Raw genomic sequence first — 21,701 nt, forward strand, 5'->3', positions numbered from 1 at the left:
AAAACACTGTAAGAACCCTGGGCTGAAGATTGCCTGAAATTTTTGTCTCCTTTTCCAGTGCTGATCATAGAATCATAGAATCATAGAATATCCTGAGTTGGAAGGGACCCTTAAGGATCATCAAGTCCAACTCTTGACACCACACAGGTCTACCCAAAAGTTCAGACCATGTGACTAAGTGCACAGTCCAATCTCTTCTTAAATTCAGACAGGCTCGGTGCAGTGACCACTTCCCTGGGGAGCCTGTTCCAGTGTGCAACCACCCTCTCTGTGAAGAACCCCCTCCTGACGTCCAGCCTAAATTTCCCCTGCCTCAGCTTAACCCCGTTCCCGCGGGTCCTGTCACTGGTGTTAATGGAGAAAAGGTCTCCTGCCTCTCGACACCCCCTTACGAGGAAGTTGTAGACTGCGATGAGGTCTCCCCTCAGCCTCCTCTTCTCCAGGCTGAACAGGCCCAGTGACCTCAGCCGTTCCTCGTACGTCTTCCCCTCCAGGCCTTTCACCATCTTCGTAGCCCTCCTCTGGACACTTTCCAACAGTTTCATGTCCTTTTTATACTGTGGTGCCCAGAACTGCACACAGTACTCGAGGTGAGGCCGCACCAGCGCAGAGTAGAGCGGGACAATCACCTCCCTTGACCTACTAGCGATGCTGTGCTTGATGCACCCCAGGACACGATTGGCCCTCCTGGCTGCCAGGGCACACTGCTGGCTCATATTCAACTTGCTGTCTATCACGACCCCCAGATCCCTCTCTTCTAGGCTGCTCTCCAGCGTCTCATCGCCCAGTCTGTACGTGCAGCCAGGGTTTCCCCGTCCCAGGTGCAGGACCCGGCACTTGCTCTTATTGAACTTCATGCGGTTGGTGATCGCCCAGCTCTCCAACCTGTCCAGATCCCTCTGCAAGGCCTTTACGCCCTCATTTGAGTCCACAACTCCTCCAAGTTTGGTGTCATCAGCAAACTTGCTCAAAATACCCTCTATTCCTACATCCAGATCGTTTATAAAAATATTGAAAAGTACCGGCCCTAAAATGGAGCCTTGAGGGACCCCACTGGTGACCGCCCGCCAGCCTGACACAGCCCCATTTACCATAACCCTTTGGGCCCTGCCCGTTAGCCAATTGCTCACCCATCGTATGATGTTTTTATTTAGCTGTATGGTGGACATTTTGTCCAGTAGGATCCTATGGGAAACCGTGTCAAAAGCCTTGCTGAAGTCCAAAAAAATCACATCAGCTGGTTTCCTTTGGTCCACCATACGGGTGATCTTATCATAAAAGGAAATCAGGTTAGTTAGGCAGGACCTACCCTTCACAAACCCATGCTGGCTGGGACCAATGACTGCTTTGTCCCCCAGGTGCGCCTCAATAAGTCCGAGAACCAACTTCTCCATGATTTTACCAGGCACTGACGTGAGACTGACAGGCCTGTAATTGCTAGGGTCTTCTTTCTGACCCTTCTTGAAAATTGGCACAACATTTGCCAGCTTCCAGTCTACCGGGACCTCTCCAAATTCCCAGGATCGTTGAAAAATAATTGAGAGAGGTTCCGCGATGACATCCGCCAGCTCTTTCAGCACCCGGGGATGAATCCCATCCGGACCCATGGACTTGTAGGGATCCAGGTGGAGTAGCAAATCCCACACACGTTCGGGGTCAGTTGGGAGTTTGTCATCTCCACCGTCCCGGCCCTCCAGCTCAGGGCACCCTGGGTCCCGAAGCCCATCATCGGCATTGAAGACAGAGGCAAAGAAGGCGTTAAGCGTCTCTGCTTTGCCTATGTCATTGTCTGTGAGGAGACCTTCCCTATCAAGGAGCGGCCCTATGTATTCTTTAGTTCTCCTTTTTCCATTCACATATCTAAAAAAACCCTTTTTATTTTCTCTCACAGACACAGCCAGCTTCAACTCTAGGTGTGCTTTGGCCACTCGAACTTTCTCCCTACAAACACGAACAGCATCCCTGTATTCTTTCCATGACGATAATAAATAAACCGGATAATAAAACACTGTAAGAACCCTGGGCTGAAGATTGCCTGAAATTTTTGTCTCCTTTTCCAGTGCTGATGTTTCCTAAGCTCCCAACGGAGATTTTCTACATCTATGTAAAACATTTTTTGAAAGACAGCTCCGCAGTCATTGCTTCCACATCACTCATCTAGTTTCCAGCAGGCATATTCCAGCTCCTTATCAGATATAGCTGCAAAAGGGAAACACATAGCGAAGGTAAGATAAAATCTGCTTTTAAATTAAGCAAAAAAAAAGTTTTTCAGTGTTTACCTTGGATTTTCTAGGGCACTTCCAAAGCACTGGAGATCTCCATTTATTTTCAGCGTATTACCTGCCATGACTACATGCAATGGCTGTATTACATTAATCGGGAATTGCTGCAATGGACTGACTCTGTAATTGCTTTCCGATCTGAAGAGCGTTCAGTCTCATCTCTACTCATAATCACTATCTGATCAGTGAAACGGGCCATGATAAAAGCTGGGTAAGAAAGTTTCCCTCTTTACTAATTGGACGAGACTTGGAAACCAGAGGCTTTTCTGGGAGCGCTGCCTATTTTCCTCATAATTATTTGCATATTCAGTTCAACAGCAAAACAAGTCCATAATTGTTCAGTTCAGAAATGAAAAGCTTCTCATCATGTACATCGGTCAGAAAAAACATGAGCAATCACTACATCAATTCTAAATAGCACTAAATCAGTACTACCTGCACTAATTTGGGATTAGGAAGTGTATAAAACAAAAACTTAAGAAGCTTAAGAAGGACATGAAGGGAAGGAAACCTGCTAGAGACGTTGTTTTATGTATGCTTGTTAGTACAAGGAAGAACTTTTCCACTGTTCAACGTGTAAATTACATTTACCATCTAATCACACCGAGACAATCTGAGGTGTTTCCACATTCAGATATGTTTTCCACATATCAGATATAGCTGATGTGTAACTCACAACAGCGCTGCCATCGCCTTAAATTTAATAACAAGGGTGGGGTCAGACCTAAATGTGAGCCTCCCGCTTTGATGCCTGACATAAATAATGCACACAGAGAGTCTCAAATGTTATTTGGCTCTACTGCTGTGGATTGAATGTCATGGCTTAATGCCACTGTGCAGAAATAACACCACCAAAATAACTTGATCTAACTAACCTTGCAAATACATAGTAGGAAATGAGGCAAAGCCTGAAAAAAAATAAATAAATGGGGGAGGGAGTTAAAAATAAATAAATAAAGGCTGAAACTGAGTCTTTGAATCCTTGTGGTTCAAACCCACATTGCTTTCACATCATTTTGTTCCATCCAAACTCATAAGACTGTCTGGACCAGTAATGGTTATTACAACATCATTACACTCCAGCGTAGCTGTTTGTGCCTACTGATCAAATAATTCTCAAAAATAGGCCTATTTAATTAGGTGATAGAGAAGGCAAACACTGAAGTCCATTCTCAAGCAAATTCTCAGAAAGTAACATGAGAGTTTTACATGAGAAAGGACTGACAAAATATTCAACAAACACTCAGTGTCTGGCTCTTTTTGTTCTCCTAAATTTCAGTGCAAAAGAAAGGGAAAGTCATGCTTTAACCATAAAGTATGACATTTCACATTATCTCTTTTTCAAAAGACATTGCAGCACATCAGATTAGTCTGTGGCAACTTCTGTCTGCAACTTCTACTGACAACAATAATCTTTTCCATCAAACGCATAGATGAGTAATATTTAAAAGCTAGCACTCATGTTTTCTTCAGTGTAACTTCCCAAGCTGTGGAGTTGACCATCGAAGTCTGTTTAGGGACAGAGTTTCACCAGGACTGCTCCACCTGAGATTTCAAGCTCAGACAACTCAATCAATACAAAACAGATGAGGCTGAACCACCAGAAAGCAGATCACTCAGAAGTGGGCTCCTATGCACCAATTCCAACTTTTTGTTCTTGACATTAGAGCTGTTCAGAAGTTCAACTTCAAGATTGGCTTATTTTCCAAGCCAGCTAGGAGAAAAATGCACTCAGCCACTGTCGTGCCTGTACGACTGCACTCATTGCTCAAACCAACTTAAAAATAAGTCTTCTGAGAATCTTTCACACACACATGAAATAATTCAAGAGAGAAAGGCAAACATCACTGTTTCCTGTCGTAGAATCATAGAATGGCTCAGGTTGGAAGGGACCTCAAAGCTCATCTAACTCCAACCCCCCTGCCACAGGCAGGGATGCCACCCACTAGACAAGGTTGGCCAAAGCCCCATCCAGCCTGGCCTTGAACAACTCCAGGGATGGGGCATCCACAGCTTCTCTGGGCAGCCTGTGCCAGTGCCTCACTGCCCTTAGAGCAAAGAATTTCCTCCTAATGTCTAGTTTAAATCTACCCTCTTTTAGTTTAAGGCCATTCCCCCTTGTCCTATCTTTACTTACCCGAGTAGAGTCCTTCTCCATCTTTTTTATAAGTCCCCTTTAAGTATTGAAAGGTCACAATGAGGTCTTCCCAGAGCCTTCTCTCCAGGCTGAATATCCCCAGCTCTCTCAGCCTTTCTTCACAGGAAGAAAGGAAAGTCATTAACGACTTTCTGAAACGACAAATGAAAACTCAAAGACACCACCCACTGTTGCTATCTCCTTAAAAGTGGAATTGGACCGTTCACCAGCTCCAGCAGGGGAGCTCACCTCAGAGCCTGCACTTTGCACTCATTGGAAAATTGCACCCTCGCTTTTGCTGCAGAAGGTGGATCATACCCCACCACACACCTATGCACTTTCCTGCCCCATGGAGAATGGATCCAGAGCCTCAACTGGGTATGGAGGGAGTGCAAAACAACCAGAGAAGCACCGACACAAGAAGTCCGTATGTCTTCCAGACTCCTTCCCCCATTCTGTTGAATACAAGCTTCATTTTTCCCAAATAAAAAGACCATGGAGAGAACTGAAGAGGGAACTTTACAGGGATTTTCCTTCGTCATTTTTTCCTCTTGATTTTAATTCATGAAGAAATAATTAATGTCTAGGGAAAATTGTTCTGAATCTCTCAGGATTTTTAATATTGATCTAAATAAAGGTTGTTTTTTATACAGAAGCTGCAAAGAACTATTCATTAAACAGATGCAACACTGCATTTGGACCAGAGCTATTTTTTTGCATGAATAAAAAATAAATGAAAATAATAAAGCAATGAGTTCTGCAATTACTGGAGATCTTTATCTATGCTCTTTCTGCTAGTATCCCAGTTTCTTCAAAAGTTTAAGCCTCAGAAGCCTCCAGCCAGTGAGAATTATGGACCAAGTAGTCCTACACCATGTAAGTTTATTTAACCATTACACAAAACCAGCCCATAGCACGTTTGGCTTCATAGTAGCTACGGATTGACTCCACGATTTTTATTCAGTCCCTATTAAATGCCGTGGGATCTTTGCCTAAACATCTATAACAGCAGATCTTCTATAGCAGTAATTAAACATAATTATACATTGTGTGAAAAAGCTGGATAGTCTTATTTGTGTGGAAGGGGCTTTTAATCCTCAAAAAGACACAGCAGGGCTGTTTGAGGAAGAGCTACTATTCCATACAATAAGATAAAAGTCTGGACCCCAGGCTCTTTTATTTAATACTCTGTTGTTATGTTTTAATTTGCAAAGCACAAGGCAGATTATTTGCTTTATTTTAAAGTATGTTTTAGAGCTGCATGTATTAAACTGTATAGTTCTATCTGAAATATACATATTCATAATTTACAGCAAAATAAACTAAAAAAAAGGGAAAAAAAAATAGTAGTGATGACATGTCAAGCCTGCTGGACTACAAAGCTGGATATAATTTAGCTTCCTCTTCCAAATGGTGGAAATAATAACTTTGAAAAAAACTACACAAAGAAACTTTGAAAGAATTTAACTTTTTATAGTTAATTAATGTTCTTTTTGTTAGGTTTGTAAACACTAGAATCTGTCTCTCATAAGCTAATTTAGCTTCAACAAAGGTATTTCATTGTTTACTGTAAATTACAGCTTTAAGTTACCATTCAAAGCCAAGAAGAATCGTGTTTCAAGTTAAAGGACCGAAAAAGAAAAAAAAAAAAAAAATGACTGTCAAGAACTCTTCACTTTTAGACCATGAACTTTCACACGGCCCTTTAGTCATAACTCTAAGAATAACAATAAATAAATAAATAAATAAATAAATAAATAAATAAATAAATAAATAAATAAATAAAAGCTCTGTGCTGGGACTGCATTTCCTGTAACATATGTTCATGATTGAGGTATTTAACCAGCACATGATGTGCTCAGGCGGAGCGGAAGCTGCCCCTCTGTAGCAGCCAGTTGAGCTCCCAAAATAAAGCGTAGAAGGAGTTTGCCAACCGCAGCACAGCGCAGCCTCCGCTATCCACTCCTGCAGGGAGGTGTTAGTACAGCGACAGGAGGAATGCTGCAAACGATCTGAATATTCAGTTATAATGTTGACACATATTGTAGACGAAAATGAGATCTGCAGAGAGTTATTCCTTTAAACAGGCTTTATACAACGCAAGCCTGCAAACAGATCAATTTCCAGCACGGCCATTAGTTCCCATTTGTTTAAAGGCCTGGGAAGCATATGGTGCTGGTAGCACAAAAGAGTGAGAAGGACTACAGAGAGAGATAAAGCTCTAGGTAAAACTGTGTGCATGGTGAGTAGGCAAAAATACTACTTCTGAAGAAAACTCATTGGAACAGCCTGAAGCAAAAGGGAAAAAAAAAAAGAATAAAACTTTTAGGCCAGTACAGAAACTTTAGCTCGGCCACATTAATGCCCTGTGCACTCAGTGCCAGAGTGCAGCCAGCAGGGCAAGGAAAGGGATGCTTCCCATTTGTGAGGCCACTTCTGGAGCACTGCATCCTGTCCTGGGCTCCCCAGAACAAGAGACTTGGCCATCTAGAGCCAGTCCAGCACGACATGAGGATGGCTGAGGGGCTGGAGCCCATGGGTTAAAAGGAGAGACAGACAGCTGGGTTAGTTCAGCCTGGAAAAGAGCAGGCTGAGGAGGCAGCTGTTTGCTGCCTCTCCTTACCTAATGGGGGGCTGCAGAGGAGACGGGACCTGATGCTCCTCAGAGACACGCGGTGAAGACTCAAGTCACTGCAAGGAACTTCTGAGTGGATGTGGGAAATTAAGTCACAGGGAGAGCAATGAGGGGCTGGGACAGGCTGCCCAGAAGAAGCAGCTTCCAGGGTGTGTGTAGTTATTCAAAACTCAGCTAGAGAAAGCCCAGCACGAGCTGATCTAACTGCAGGTGGCCTTGCTTTGAGCAGGAGGCTGGACTAGAGATATCCAGGGGTCCCTTCTGACCTCAGTTACCCACGGTTCTGCTCAGCAATGAGGTGAGATGCAATTGTGGAGGTGTGCATGGCAGGCAGCACTGAAGTTTCACTGTTGAAAGCTGGGCATGGAAGTGAGTACCATCACACAACAAGAGCTGCCTGCTAGGCAAACTCTCCACCAGCCTGTAGCACCAGTCTTCTAGCTAAGTCAAAGCTAAATCTTTCTGGAAGACAAGATATAGAGATCTAGATATCTGTATCTATTATGTATGTATGTATGTATTTATGTATAGATAGATAGATAGATAGATATAGATATAGGTATAAATATAGAGAAAGATAGAGATAGATAAATAGAGATGTAGATGTAGATGTAGATGTAGATGTAGATGTAGATGTAGATGTAGATGTAGATGTAGATATAGATATTTAGATATAGATTCCTTCACTGGAAGGAATGACACCTTCACAAAAATCATTGAATGTGACATCCAGAAACTGGAGGCAAACAAAACTGTTACCTACCTGTTTTCCAGGTGGAGAGCACTTTTATACTGGGGAGATTAAAACTGAAATTGGTATTTATATAAATACTGAAGTCAGTGTTTAAATAAATTATTTATATTCCAATGACTTGGCAAAAATTCTTGATGTATTGACTTTATAAATCCTGTGTCTTTATCAGTATGGATAGAATAATACAGCTAAATTATAAAAACAAGCTTTGATGATTCACTATCCAGGAGTTATTCCCTGTGAAGCTTCTATCTCCAAGTACTTGAGGCAAAAATAAAATAATGTTAAGAATAACAACAAGCACATGTGCTAATGAAGCTGCTGATAACAGCAAGGGGAAAGTGAGAATGCGAGGAAGGAGCAAGACACAAAGCGTATGACCTATGAGAAAAGATGGAGCAAATCTTCAAGCACATAGAAAGGCTGTTGCAAAACAGATGGAAATAATGTGTTTCCCGTGTCTGTGGTGCATGAAATGAGAAGGAACAGGCTTAAACTGTGGCAAGGCAAATTCAGATGCAACACTGGGAAATGTCTTTACAGCTTTTCTGGGGAGCTGTTGTAATCTTAGCATTGTTTGCAACCTTTAAGAAAGCACGAGACAAGTATCTGTCAGAAGTGATGTATCTCTGCGTGTTCCTGCCTGGGAACAGGAAGATGCACTACGTGAACCTTGATGCCCCTTCAAGCGTGACAATTTCGTACAGAAGCTTTTATATAGCGAACACAGGAATACAAAGATAGCACCGATTCTAAATTACAGCCTAAAATACGATCTGAACTAGAATTATACCTCTACAAGAAAGATCAATAATCAAGAGGTTTTAGATGGTATTTGCTAAAGAAAATTCATATTAATTACCTTGACATTAGAAAAACTGTATATATATATATTTATATATAAATGCTCAAGGCATTTTATTACTCAGTACTGAGCAGGCAGATGAGACAGCAGCCAGTTATCTAACAGAGCCTCCATGAATATGACTTCAGATGTGATCTGAGATATAGAGAATGTCAAACTAAATAATCGCTCGTGCTTCTGGCCTTAAAATGCAGACATAAAACAGAATTTCTCTTTGGTCACCCATGGCCAGAAAGACCGAAACAACTCCAGTGGTTGCTTATGGATTTCCAGGACTAGAGGCTGCATTTATAAAAATGGTTCTGATTTACTCCTCAAGAATTTTCAGGAAAGCAAAATGAAACAGGGGAATCCCAATTTCGCAGCATATTTTTCAGAATAATGAAAATAGCAGCCCAAAATGAACCATCGTGTGTTAGCTAGAGGCTCCTTGATTTCTTTAGCAGCACAACCGTAGGCAACCCACATCTTTTCTCCTTTCTCTTCCTCTCAGCTATTTTAAAAGGTGACCTCATCCGTGTATCTAATAAAATCACAAAAGCTCAAAAGCTTAGTATGCTGAGCTCAGTGATGTTCTTAGCTCTGTCTCTTAATAATTGCTTTCACAGTGCCTCCCCCTACCCGTAAGACGAGCTAGATGAATTGGAGCTAACTTCATTACAGATCCAAGCCAGAGCAGCTTCTGCTTCCTGTCACGTCCCCAGCGGTGAAAGGCTCCCTCCAACTTTCGCTGCAGAGTTCAGACTGCAGCATACATACAGATTTTACTCAGGCACCATGATTTTATCCGTCCACACAGGCTGATATTATGCACCCTCATGTGTAATAGTAGCTAAAAACTATAGAGCCACTGCATGATTTTCTTAATTTTGCCCTACTGTGAACGTCCCTCTTTATTTTAGCAAAGGACAAAGGCAGATGTACAAGCAATTCAAAAGAAGCAGAGCTGAACACTAACCTGGAGAACATAAAGAGTAATAAATCATAAAATGTTTATAGAAAGGTGTTACAAACTATCCTCACATAACTAGCCATTAAACTGTTTTGTTGTGTTTGTTTTTGTTGTTGTTGTTTTTTTTTAATTCTGAAAAAAGAAAAAGGTCAAAAAAATGAGTATTTTTTTCTCAAGACTTAAAACCAGTGGTATTTAAACAAATAAGACTTTTTAAAAAGCAGGTAAGGAACAAGCCCTTCTGGCAACACTTCACACTGGCTTTCCCTTAGCCTCAAGCTATATATAAGGAGGTACTGCTTGCACACACAAAGGCTACAGAGCAAGCAGAAATTACCCCATGTTTTTATTTGCAGTTGCAGAATCAGGAACAATTTTTGGAGGGAAAAAAAAAACAAAAACACACAACAACAGACATTGAGTTGTAGCAAACTCATTGAAAAAAAGCAAAAATGAATGGAGTCTTCTCTAAGAAGGTCCCATCTTATGTATAGCTCTTAATTACTCTTATTTAATTGAAAGATGAAGTGATATATGTAAACTCTCTTAGGTGTATTACATGCTATTTCCCTCTTTGACCAGTTACATGACACATGACTTTATTTCCTTCTATTTTTCTTGATGCTCTCTTCTTCATTCATATTTACTTTATTTATCCCCTGTCTTTTTATCCTTTCTTATTTCTTATTATTATTATTATTATTATTATTTTTCTTTTATTATTGTAGGTAGTTACTGTGAAAACATAAGATTTTCTTCCCAGAGGAATTTAACTGTGTGTGCATAGATATCAGGAGTTAGTACTGCCAAAACCATTTCTGTAACCAGAGTTTGGCCTAGCCCAAGATTTTTCGGCCTGCCCAAGATGCAGGATGCTGGCAAAGGCTGAATTAAACACCGATGAATACCACAGATGGTATTCGAAAAGTGGTGAAAGAGAGGTGAAAAGAAAGTGAGAGATTAGAAAGGCGGGAAGTTTTGGTTGGCAGAAAAATTGGAGGTATTTGATCTAGTCTTGAAAACTAACCAGTAGAACTAGTAAAAATATCTTCTGATGAGAAAGTAAGTAAAATATCCCTTGAAAATAGGTTTTACCGATAAAAAAAAAAAAAAAAAAAAAAAAAGCTTTTTTTTATTATTATTATTATTATTTTTATTCTCTGTATTTATTTTTTTTAAATGAAAATGCTTTGGTTTTCCCAAAAAATTTTTCAATCAAAAGTGAGGTTTTTTGTTTGGTTTTGTTCTGGAGTAGTACATACATTTTAAGGAAAACAAATCTGCCCAGATGCATTGTTAACTATAGAGATATGCAGAACATTTCTTCCTTCAGAAAAGCAACTCAGGTTTTTTGGTCCTACCGTTTTTTGTATCCATGGCCTTCCCTTACCTTAATAATCATTAGAGGACTTACTCTGATGTAGCAGCTCAGGTGTGTTCCTGCTGTGTAAGGGGAATAAATGCTTTCAGTTTTGCTCCTGGTTGGCATTTTCTTTATCTTTGAGGGTTTTTCACCCTTTTATCCCAGATATCCCATGCACTCAGTCACATGGCCTGAATTTTTGAGTACACCTGTGTGGTGCCAGGAGTTGGGACTCAATGATCCTTGTGGGTCCCTTCCAGCTCTGGATACTCTACAATTCTATGGTTTGTCCTGCCCTGTGGTACTCCAGTAGGCAGCGTAATCAACACAGGAATTAAGGCCGGAGGATGGATCTTCTCTTTCCTGAAGCAATGACCAGCCAAAGAAGTGGGAACAGAGACGGCAACTGCAGTTTAAAAAAAGAAAGGTCTTGTGACCACTGGATGTCTGCTCCACACCCAGACGTGGATGCCTTGGTTTGATTCATCTCTGAGGCTCTGGAGTGCCAGCATAAAATAATATATGATCAACACAGTCCAAGCAGGCAACATGTATGCCTAATAAATAGCTGAAAATAACAACAAAAATGTGACAGTGATGATAGCTGCCTATTTGACAGCCCAGAAAAAAAAGCATGAATGATTTTACGAACTGCTGCTCAGATACAGTGACAACACTCAGCTGTCTAGGTCACTCAATTAGACTTCTAGCCATATCTGCACGATGTTTCAAGAGAGTAACTCGAACCCATTGCTAAACATTATCCTGAGGTGTCAGCAGTCCAAGAATTCACTAATCCTTTCGCTACACTTGAAGAGCTTCATGTTTTATTGGAAATATTATACAGATAAAAATTACTTGCAGAGTGGAGATGGATAGACTCATGGTTTAACTCAGACAATTTGAAGCAACATATAAATCAAGACTTTTATCAAGCTTGCACTTTCATTTCTCCATGCAAGTTCCCAAGTCAAGTGACAAGATGTAAAATGCCACAGAACATATAGCCTCAGTATAGGGTAATGACCCTTTTTAAGTGGTAAAACCTAATGACATCCATAGAGCTGTTAAAAATTTTCTTCATTTACATATACACATCTTAGTCCTCCAAATAATTTTATGAAGTGTAGCATTCATTCTTTCCAGGACATGATCCTTTCATAAAATCTATCAAGGATACATTTTGCAAGCTTCCAAAACCCTCCAGAAATAATGCCAGCACCTCTATGAGCTGGCAGAGTTTCATGCATCTCTGACCTAGATTGTAGGACTTAGCAATCAGGAACATACAACACTCAGCTGCAGATCAGCAGAAAGAAATTAATAAAAGATAGCTCTCCTAACGAAAAGCAGATATGTAAATCCATATTATCCATAAATCATGCTTCAAGTCTTCCTCAGAAACTAATCAAGCTTAAAAAAAATCATGAGATTGGCTTAAAAATCATGAAATTTGAAATATGAATAAATTTGGAGTTATTTATCTGCCGTTGAGTTTTTAAGCCTCTAGAGTGTGCTCCAGTCATATTTTCAAGCATTTCTTTACAAAGTGAAATGTGTAGATCTTTATTTACAATGAAAGCTGAGAGTAGTGTATAAAGCTAGTAATTCAGAAGTTGAATTCATCAGAGAAACGTGGAAGCTCTACCAAAAAATTCCTAAAATGACTCGATTAGCAATACAATACTGTACCGTACTAGAAATGTAGTTGTGGAGAAAATAACCGGAAAGCCAGCAAATGCATCAGCGTTTCTGAAAGGTTTAAAGAAAGTTTCTTGTGCTGCCAAAGAACATAAACTCCAAAAATTTAGGGGTTAACGTAGCAGGCCACTTCGTGTACCAACTCATTCACCCTTTCAATAATCATTAATAACAATAAACTGCAGGAAAAAGAGGCTTTTTGTTACATATATTTTTTACAGTTTTGAACACACTACACCTTTACAAATTCCAGATTTATTCCTCAGATGCAAAAAGGACGAGCCTGCAAAAAGTTTCCGATTTGCTTCCCAGTAATTCATTCTCAGCTCCATTTATTGGCCCTCCAGGATCCTTCCCACATTGTTTCTAATCTTTCCAGGCAGCTCCCTCCAATACCTAGGGCTAGAGGCTTTACTATTATTTGGAAGAAATGAGGTTTTTAAAGAAAAGCTGAAGTTTCAAGGAAAATACCAAATGTTGCAGTAGAACCATGCAGGTTAGCAACCTGCATCTGTCTAACCTGAGGAATAACTCGAGACCAAATGACATGAGGCAGCAGTGCCCGCTGGCTTGGCTGTCCCAAGGCCACCCTGTGTCCCCATGGCTCTGTCTACAAATAAGAAAGCTCTGTTTTATGCATCAGATGTGGCATACATATTAGCCACACCAATAATCTCCTCATTTACGCAGCCGTTCTGCAGTAAGTGTGTAGAATTAACCATGGTAACACGCACAAGCATATTCAATTAATAATTGTTCATTGACATGACACATTTACTAAATAAATGGCTGTGATTTGATAAGCTAGAAGCTTCTACGTGAGGAAAACAGGCAGCACCCTGTGCACACTCCTATTGCATATTCAGACTCAAAGATTACCTTTTTATTTTCTGTGCAGAACACAGGTAAACCTGAACCCACATAGTTTAAAAACTGTCATCTTTCCCACTGCCCACAACTTGAAGGTTTACCACTTCAGAGTCTCCTCAAGCTCCCCATGCCACACCGTGGCCCAGCTTGCACAAGAGTGATGAAAAACTTTTGCCCTCACCTTGGCCTATAGCCCAGCAACTAAACCACCCCTGTGACCTACATCTGCATTCAGTGTGCACCTGGGTCTGTGGCTTGTGATGTGTGTGCCATTACCACCAAAATCATCGCAGCGAGATTCCTTATGATGACCTTGCAATAGAAGGAATTGCTATCAAATTGTCCTTTTTTTTTTTTTTTCTGTAAACATAGGAATTTTTCTATTAATTAAGGTAGCATGTTAGCTGTAAATGAGGATGAGAATCCATTGCATGAGCCAACTTATGCAACTGTTGGACTGCGAAATACGATTCCCTGAAGATAAGAGGTCAGCAACACCGTCCTCGCCCAGGTAACACTCCCTTAGATTTGTCTGGAGATTTACTTAGCGCTCGGCATAGTACTCGTGTGTACACACTTTGCTGCACAAAGGCATGCTTGGAGCAGGCGGGACTGCAGGCGGATTTCTCCAGGCAGTATATGGAAACATGGATTTAGGTCCTCGATGAGGCATTTTCGCAGCACTCACACACAGACTTACTCTTCTACCCCACAGGACAGGCTGTGTCCACCTTCCTTACAAGCTCTGTGCGTGCTTTAAATGCTAGAGAGACAAGGAGCCTGGGAACACTGCAGAAGCGGGCACCACAATTCAACACAGTTGTGCATTTATTAATTGAAATAAAATACTATTAATAAGGAAACCTCGTGTTGCTCATGAGACTTTGTGTCAGCTAGGATTTAGTCAAAGTAATTTTTAGCTGGGCTAAAAGAGAATGGAAGACAGGCTGGTAAATACCAAGAAGCTGGTACTGAGTTCACTGGGCACTTCATGAGGTTGGACTCGATGATCTTGAGGTCTCTTCCAACCTAGACAATTCTGTGATTCTGTGATTCATGCTGAAGACATTTTAAAAAATGCTTTTATGAACTAACTAATGAGGAGTGCTCCTGAATGCACACTGCTAGCTCACTTAGAGATTGACTTCATAATCTTCTCCAGCTACAGAACAACATATATGCAGTCAAATCGTACATCCATACAGGATACAATTATAAAAATAAATAAATTAAATAAAACCATAAGGCAAATGATTTTGGCTACATCAGAAAATGCCAAAATTCAGAATACTCAGAAATTACAGTGAAAAGTATGGCTGTGAAATCAGCATGAAGCAGAACGGAGTTGGATCCAGCAAGTGGAATGTGTAGGTGAATGACAATGTGAGGCGTGACTATTCAGCCCTGGGTCATCAAAACAGGCTGGGCAGTGAATGAAAATAACTATTACACAATTTCCACTTGTAAGTGAAACATCCAAACAGTCTCTAGCCAGGCCTCTCCAGGGAAGTGCACACACTACCAAATCATTGTTGTATTTGGTAGCATTTCTGCCAGAGCATACACTAGCTAGAGGTTAAGCTCCCTTTTGCCACGAGAAAGGCAATTATCAAGAGCTGTCTGATTGCACTGATGATGCAGAGTAAAGACTGACTTAGCTGTCTTTGTACTGCTACGCACTCCAACTGTGCCGTCGCTCTCAGGACACAGCAATGAACCAGCCAGTTCCTTCAGTTTCTCATCTCACACAGAAATACTCTGTCCCTCTCTCAGTTCATGAATCTTTGACTCTTTTTTCCTTCAAAGCTGAAGTCAGCTGCTCCATTACACACATGCAAAAACAAATTCTGCAGCTGAGCTGCCTTGATGCATATAAATCTCCATCAATTTCTTAATGTTAGCCAATAAACTTCTTGCAAGTGTTTATCACAGCTTGCTATGGCTTTATCTAGCACACCAGGCAACCGACTTAAACCTACTTGATTTTCAAGTTCAGATGGGTAAGAGTTCAACAGGTAAAAGCAAAGGCAGATCATGAGTAAAGTATAGACTGTATGCTAGTGAGCATTTTCAGCTGTAGGAAAGTTTAGGGCACAAATCTTGATGTAGTTATGTATCCTTATTGCAATATACTTTTCCTTGCCCAGCTACCGTAGCACATGTAGACTTTCTCCTAAAAACTTGCTAAGAACCACTATAACTTCTAAGAACTATTATAACTTCTTTATTTTGTGAGACAGATTTGTCACAATAAAAACTGCTCTGATTCTTAATGTTGTTGGTAAATATGACAAAACCATAAGAAAACAAGTTCAACTTTCTACCAAAACACAGGTGATACTCTACAGCTACATGTTCAGGTCAGCAACTGCACTGCAGATTCCTCTGATTTCCTGAACTTATTTTGTGAAACTCAGATGAACCAGAACTTTAGTTTGGTCTCTTCCTAGATATTCCCAACAGAAAGAAACCCCAAATGGATTACCTCTTATATTATGGTGATTACTTTATGATCTTCTGCTCCTCAACCCTCCCAATAACCATCGGCAGCTCCAAACACCAAAGCAGCCATATGTTGACACAGAATGTTCCTTTTTTAAAACACGTCCCTTCATTTAGATTGACTGCAGGCACAGAAGTTCAGCTTAAAAAGCTAGTTCAACATTTGTGTCCAGACATGCCCTCTTAAACATATTTCATGTCCATAGATGGGTTTTTGGCTCCCCACACTTCTGACCATCTGTTGGGAGGGCATGATGCCCACTTATAAGTTCGCCAGATCTTCTGTCTGTTGCCAAGGGAAGGGGGATATATGGTCCTGCAAGTGACATCTGTTCTACCAGAAGCCCTTTTCTCTCTGAACAATGTTCCTGTTTAATCCCAGCCACACTTGTAAAGAACAGTGTTTAAAGGAAAAACTAATGAAAACCCCTGGAAAGTCTTGGAAGGAAAGGGAAACATAATGATGGTCAGCATAAGGGTACATTTCACAGACCTATGGGGAGTTCTTCCAGTACTATAATGCTGGGGATATGGGAAGAAACTTGTAGGTGCTCTGGCTATACAGGCAATCTTACAGATGGATGAAGTCACCAAGGGATAAAGTGAACCACAAAGGACTCCCTATAACTGAGCCCAAGGTAACAGCTGTGCTCTTAAAGGGTCTATTGGAGGAAAAGACACAACCGAATGATTAATAAGGTAACATACAATGCCATTTCATGTGGATGAACAACAAAAAAAAGAGCAAGCCTTTCTGAACTCATAAAAAATCTTATTGATCCAGTGAGAAACTCGACAGTTTGTGTGTTGGAGGAGGGACACCAAATGATGCAGGCTGACATGGCCTCGGAGTGCTGAGCCGGACTGGCACATCTTTGAGTTGAGTCCCTAATATAAAGCAAAAACTATTCAATCCACTAACGTTCATAAGATTTCTACAAAAGTGTGTGAAGTCTCTGACAGTTATGTCCCAAACAGACTCAAGAAGTATTACCAACAAATGGGAAAGAGAAACAATGACAAATAAGAAGAGAGGCACAGGGCCTTTAGTACTTGCAGAAATAGAGATGAGTATGAGTCGATGAACATTACTCATAGCATGGTCAATGAAAGGAGAGGGCATAACACACAAAGATACAAACTTGGTCTCAAGGCTCCATTGACTGTAGTTGCTGCTTCTTTTGCACATTAAACACACAGCTCACATGTAGAAACCCACACTACAGGCATCTAAATAGGTTTGTGAATCTGGAGCCGGCTCCCACTCTAGGAGTTCTGACTGATGATCAGAGATGACTTATCTTGGATGTGCTTCACCTCAACTTGAAACTGGGTTAAGACTGTGGCACCTACTCCACCCAAAGAGCCTGAAAATGTTCCTGAGTTTCTCCACACAGTATACATAATAACTTTTCTCTCCTCCAACCTCTTGACTCTTTGGAGCCACTGGTAGAAATCCGGTCTCCCTTTCCCCAGAGATTTTTGGTTCTGGTGCAACTCTGTCTCAGTTGGAGAACAGCTGCTGAAGAACTGCAGTTGTCAGGCCAATATTTTAAGGTAAGCCAAAAATTATTTGGGGTTACCTTCATATGCTGAGCTGCAAATTGCCGAAATTCAGCAGCTGCTACATGAGCAGCTGAGCCATGTCTGCACTGGGGCCTGGAAATGGCATGTCAGAGGGTGGAAGGGCAGCTGGGAGCAGGACGTGTCACAGCCATCACAAGGTGAGCATCACCAGTGGTGAGTCAGAGGCCTCTCTGCTCCTGTTCTTACCGTGCTGCTGCTATAAATATGCTGTCCTGAGTGATAGTTTCCCATTCATGTTCCCTGAAGTATGTCAGCTGTATAATAGTAACTGTAAAGCCTAGGTAATGCTATAACACATACATCGTGCAGGAATTACATCACTATCACAAGAAAAAAAAAATAATGAAGCATCATACAAACTCCCAGCAGTTACAGGTTCTTTCCCATAATAAAAGACGCAGGGGAAAATTGAATTACTCTCAGTTAAACTGCCTGGCAATAAAACCATGGAAATCCTGAATAAAACGGAGCTAACACTTCTAGGAAATAGCTAAGTATGTCCCAGATCTAGGCTGCTGGATTAAACTTGAATAATGGAACTTCTTATGCAAGACCTGTGCTGGCAGAGCTCCCTAGTGGTTGGGCAGAATGGTCCAGGCAGGTGGCGAGAGGTGAGGAGCAGAAAGTTAGGCTCAAACAACCAGCAGGATTTTCCTTCCTGACGCTCATTCCCAGGAGACAGCCCATTAATTTGAAACTCTGGCAGTGTGCTCGTTCCCAGCCTGTCGGCTAGCTACATCTGCCTGCAGCAGCTCTGCCACTAAATTCGCTGTAGACCCGATCCCCAATTATCCTTACAGTTCCTCAGTGAACTTCTGAATTCGTATTCCCATACAGTAGAGCTTTTTCCCCAAGCTGAAATGTTTAAATATACTTCATTTTCACACCCAGCCCTATGCATTTTGGAGAACAATTAAACTCCAAATTAAGGTTAAAATACATGTGGTACATACATAAAGTTAACTTCTGAGGTCACAAACCTCAACAGTTTCAATCCAGAATCTTTAAAAGCATTGACAGTGGTGCACATCCACTTCTTTTCTAGCATTGTTAATGAAAATGGAAGGTTGAACAGACATCAAAAATGAGCCATGAAGATTTTAATCTTTGGTCAAGGCTGAGACAGACCAGCAGGGCAGTGACTCTGAACACCGTATTCCTCCTGCTGTCTTTGCCAGGTCTGTCGTTACACAAAGGACTTCATTCTTCATTCTGGCACTATCAAAGCCTTTATACTCTAGTTCTACAAACTGATTTAGATGTTGTGATGGGGAGCACTGCTACATCCATCCCTGGATGTTTTTAAACCCAGAAAGGTGCCTTGACTCTGATACAGTGCAGCTGGGGTCAGGGGGAATTCCAGGTCAGTGTGAGCATTCTGAAATAGCAGATTTTCTCCTTGCCTGCCCCTGAGGGTGGATATGGAGCCACTTGATCCATGGTAGTGGCAGCCAGACAAGAGCAAGCTGAATGCAGAACAGAGGTGAGCCCTCAGAGCAAATCTGATCAGATGGGAATTCAAAACAGCCAGTATGCTCAGTCTGGGCTCCCTGGACTATCCAGTAGGGGTGCTGAGGGAAAGAGCATCATTCACATCTTACACCACATACACCTGCAAAATTGATGGGCTTTAACCTGAGGTTCAGTGAGGTGAATGCCTGTAATTACTTACCTACATTACTCCCTTCAAAATGCAGCAGAAACACCTTTTAGATGAGGAAGAAAGTGACAGTGCTGCTATTTGTTTCGGAGAATAGTTACAGCAGTCACCTGGTGAGACAGCAGAAATCCACAAGCTCAAGGTCACACGTACTAAGAAGTCAGAAACATTGATTTTTAAAGGTGACAAATGTTCCAGCTTGATTCTGACATACAGGTGAACATGTAAGCATTTAGCTTTCAATCTATGAAACTCGAGTACAACTCATAAATTGCATTAAGCTAAGAAAACAGGTTAATAAATATTACCTTAGTCTGCCAAAACTTCACGTAATATTACACTCCTGGAAAGCAAGGAACTCTTGTTTCATATAACTATCAGTATCACAACTGCCTGGAATTCTTTCAGTATCAATTTTCTTTTAGCACCAATATTTGGAGTTATTTGAGCCAAATGTCTCTCCTGCCTAAACAGGACTTCATTTCTATAGCATTTTGTTGTGGAGAAAAAAAAAAAAAAAAAAAAAAAAAGCATTTTCCAAACATACAACAGACTTATTGCTTATACTTGTTTTGTGTTTTATTTCTTCATTTTTACAGTGATAATACACTTTATTATATGAATATAATCCACTTTTAATATTAAAAATTTTCCATTGTTCATCTGTTAGAGAATGTGTAAGCTTTTCATAGAATCACAAAATGGTTTGGGTTCGAAGGGACCACAAAGATCATCTAATCCCAACCCCCCTGCCACAGGCAGGGATGCCACCCACTAGATCAGGTTGCCCAAAGCCCCATCCAACCTGGTTTTGAACACCTCCAGGGATGGGGCATCCACAACCTCTCTGGGCAACCTGTTTCAGTGCCTCACCACCTCTGAGTGAAGAATTTCCTCCTAACCTCTAATCTAAATCCCCCATCTTTTAGTTTAAAACCATTCCCCTTGTCCTGTTATTATCTGATCGAGCAAAGAGTTGCTCACCATCTTTTTTGTTTTGTTTACATATTTCTATGCCCCCAGCTTTTGGAGTAGCTGAGCACTTCACATTAATTACACTTAGCCTAGCAAACACTGGAAATGATGGAGTTCTAGCAGTCCTCCTCTAGTTTATTTTCCCAATAGATACGGACCTAGTCCCAGACAAACAAAAGTTTTTAAGAAACTTAACTGCTCTTTGAAGTGGATTTCCTCTGCTTTCAATAGAAGCATCAAGCCTTTGTGGGTCTGGGCCTGTAAGTCTTATCCAGGGCAACATACAAAACCTGTAACAGTTTGCTATAATGCTATGCTATGCAGGCTATGCTGTATGGTACAATGCAGGCTGGTATCCTAATGATTTGGATATTCATCAGCTTCTCCAAGACCTGGAAGTTAAGGTTGTTTTGCAAGTTTGGTCATCCATCTGCATACTGTGATAGGCAGACAATTATTCCCTATGCAGGGAAAAAATTGTGTCTGTTTCAAAAAAGATAACACATTTTAGACACTGAGCAGTACCATTCATCATTTTTAAACCTGGCATGGCTTAAGATTTCAGCATTAATCTTCTTGCCAACATGTGATATCAGACAGTCTCTTATGCCCTGTCTGATTGCTTAAAATAACACATTGCCATTCCTTTGGGGTTACACAGTTACTTAATGTTGGTATAAATAATGGCTGTGGTTTAGGCTTCCATGTAAGATGCTCCATAAAGCTCCCTAGACCTAATTTCATAAACATCTTCAGAACAGCAGCACCAAAACTGAATAAGACGCATCTTCTTCTCCCCCTAAAATGTCAGTGTATTTGTCAGAGGAAGTGTGGTCAATGGAAAGCATATCTGCACGTTAGGAGGCTGAATTTCAATATAAGGATGTCACTACTACAGCTGAAGAGAGAGCATCTACTGGACTAAATAGCATTACATGGAGATACTTACGGATTAACCTCCTGTTTCACACTGCCTAAAGCTTTTGCTCTCAGGCCAGCTTTTACTCCTGGTAGTTTCTGCTCAGAACTGCATTATTTCAGAGTGTATTCTAATTCACCTAGCAGATACAGGAAAAAATGTACTGCACATTAGGCAAGGTTTTCACCGTAACAGACCACATAGCTGAATATGGGCAGTAAATATTTCTTCAGTCCAGAAAAGCAGTTTTCACTGGTACAGATTTGTCCAGCACATTTCCCAGTCTAATCAGCAAACTCAGTATTTTAGTTTGCAAGTGTTCTATTCTGTTTTGGCGAGGTCAGAAAATTCAGCCCATTCGAATTAGATCAGAGCCAGGACTCAGCTACTGCAGAGGAGATGACACTGCTGAAGGACAAGCTGGTGTCTGCAAGAGCTGAGGTTGCTCAGTAGGCTTCCAGCAGAGTTCAGCTGTTTCCAATGAAGTCTAGCATCTATA

The sequence above is a fragment of the Aythya marila genome (genome assembly GCF_965140915.1).
Source record: "Aythya marila genome assembly, chromosome: 1".
Taxonomy (NCBI): Eukaryota; Metazoa; Chordata; class Aves; order Anseriformes; family Anatidae; genus Aythya; species Aythya marila.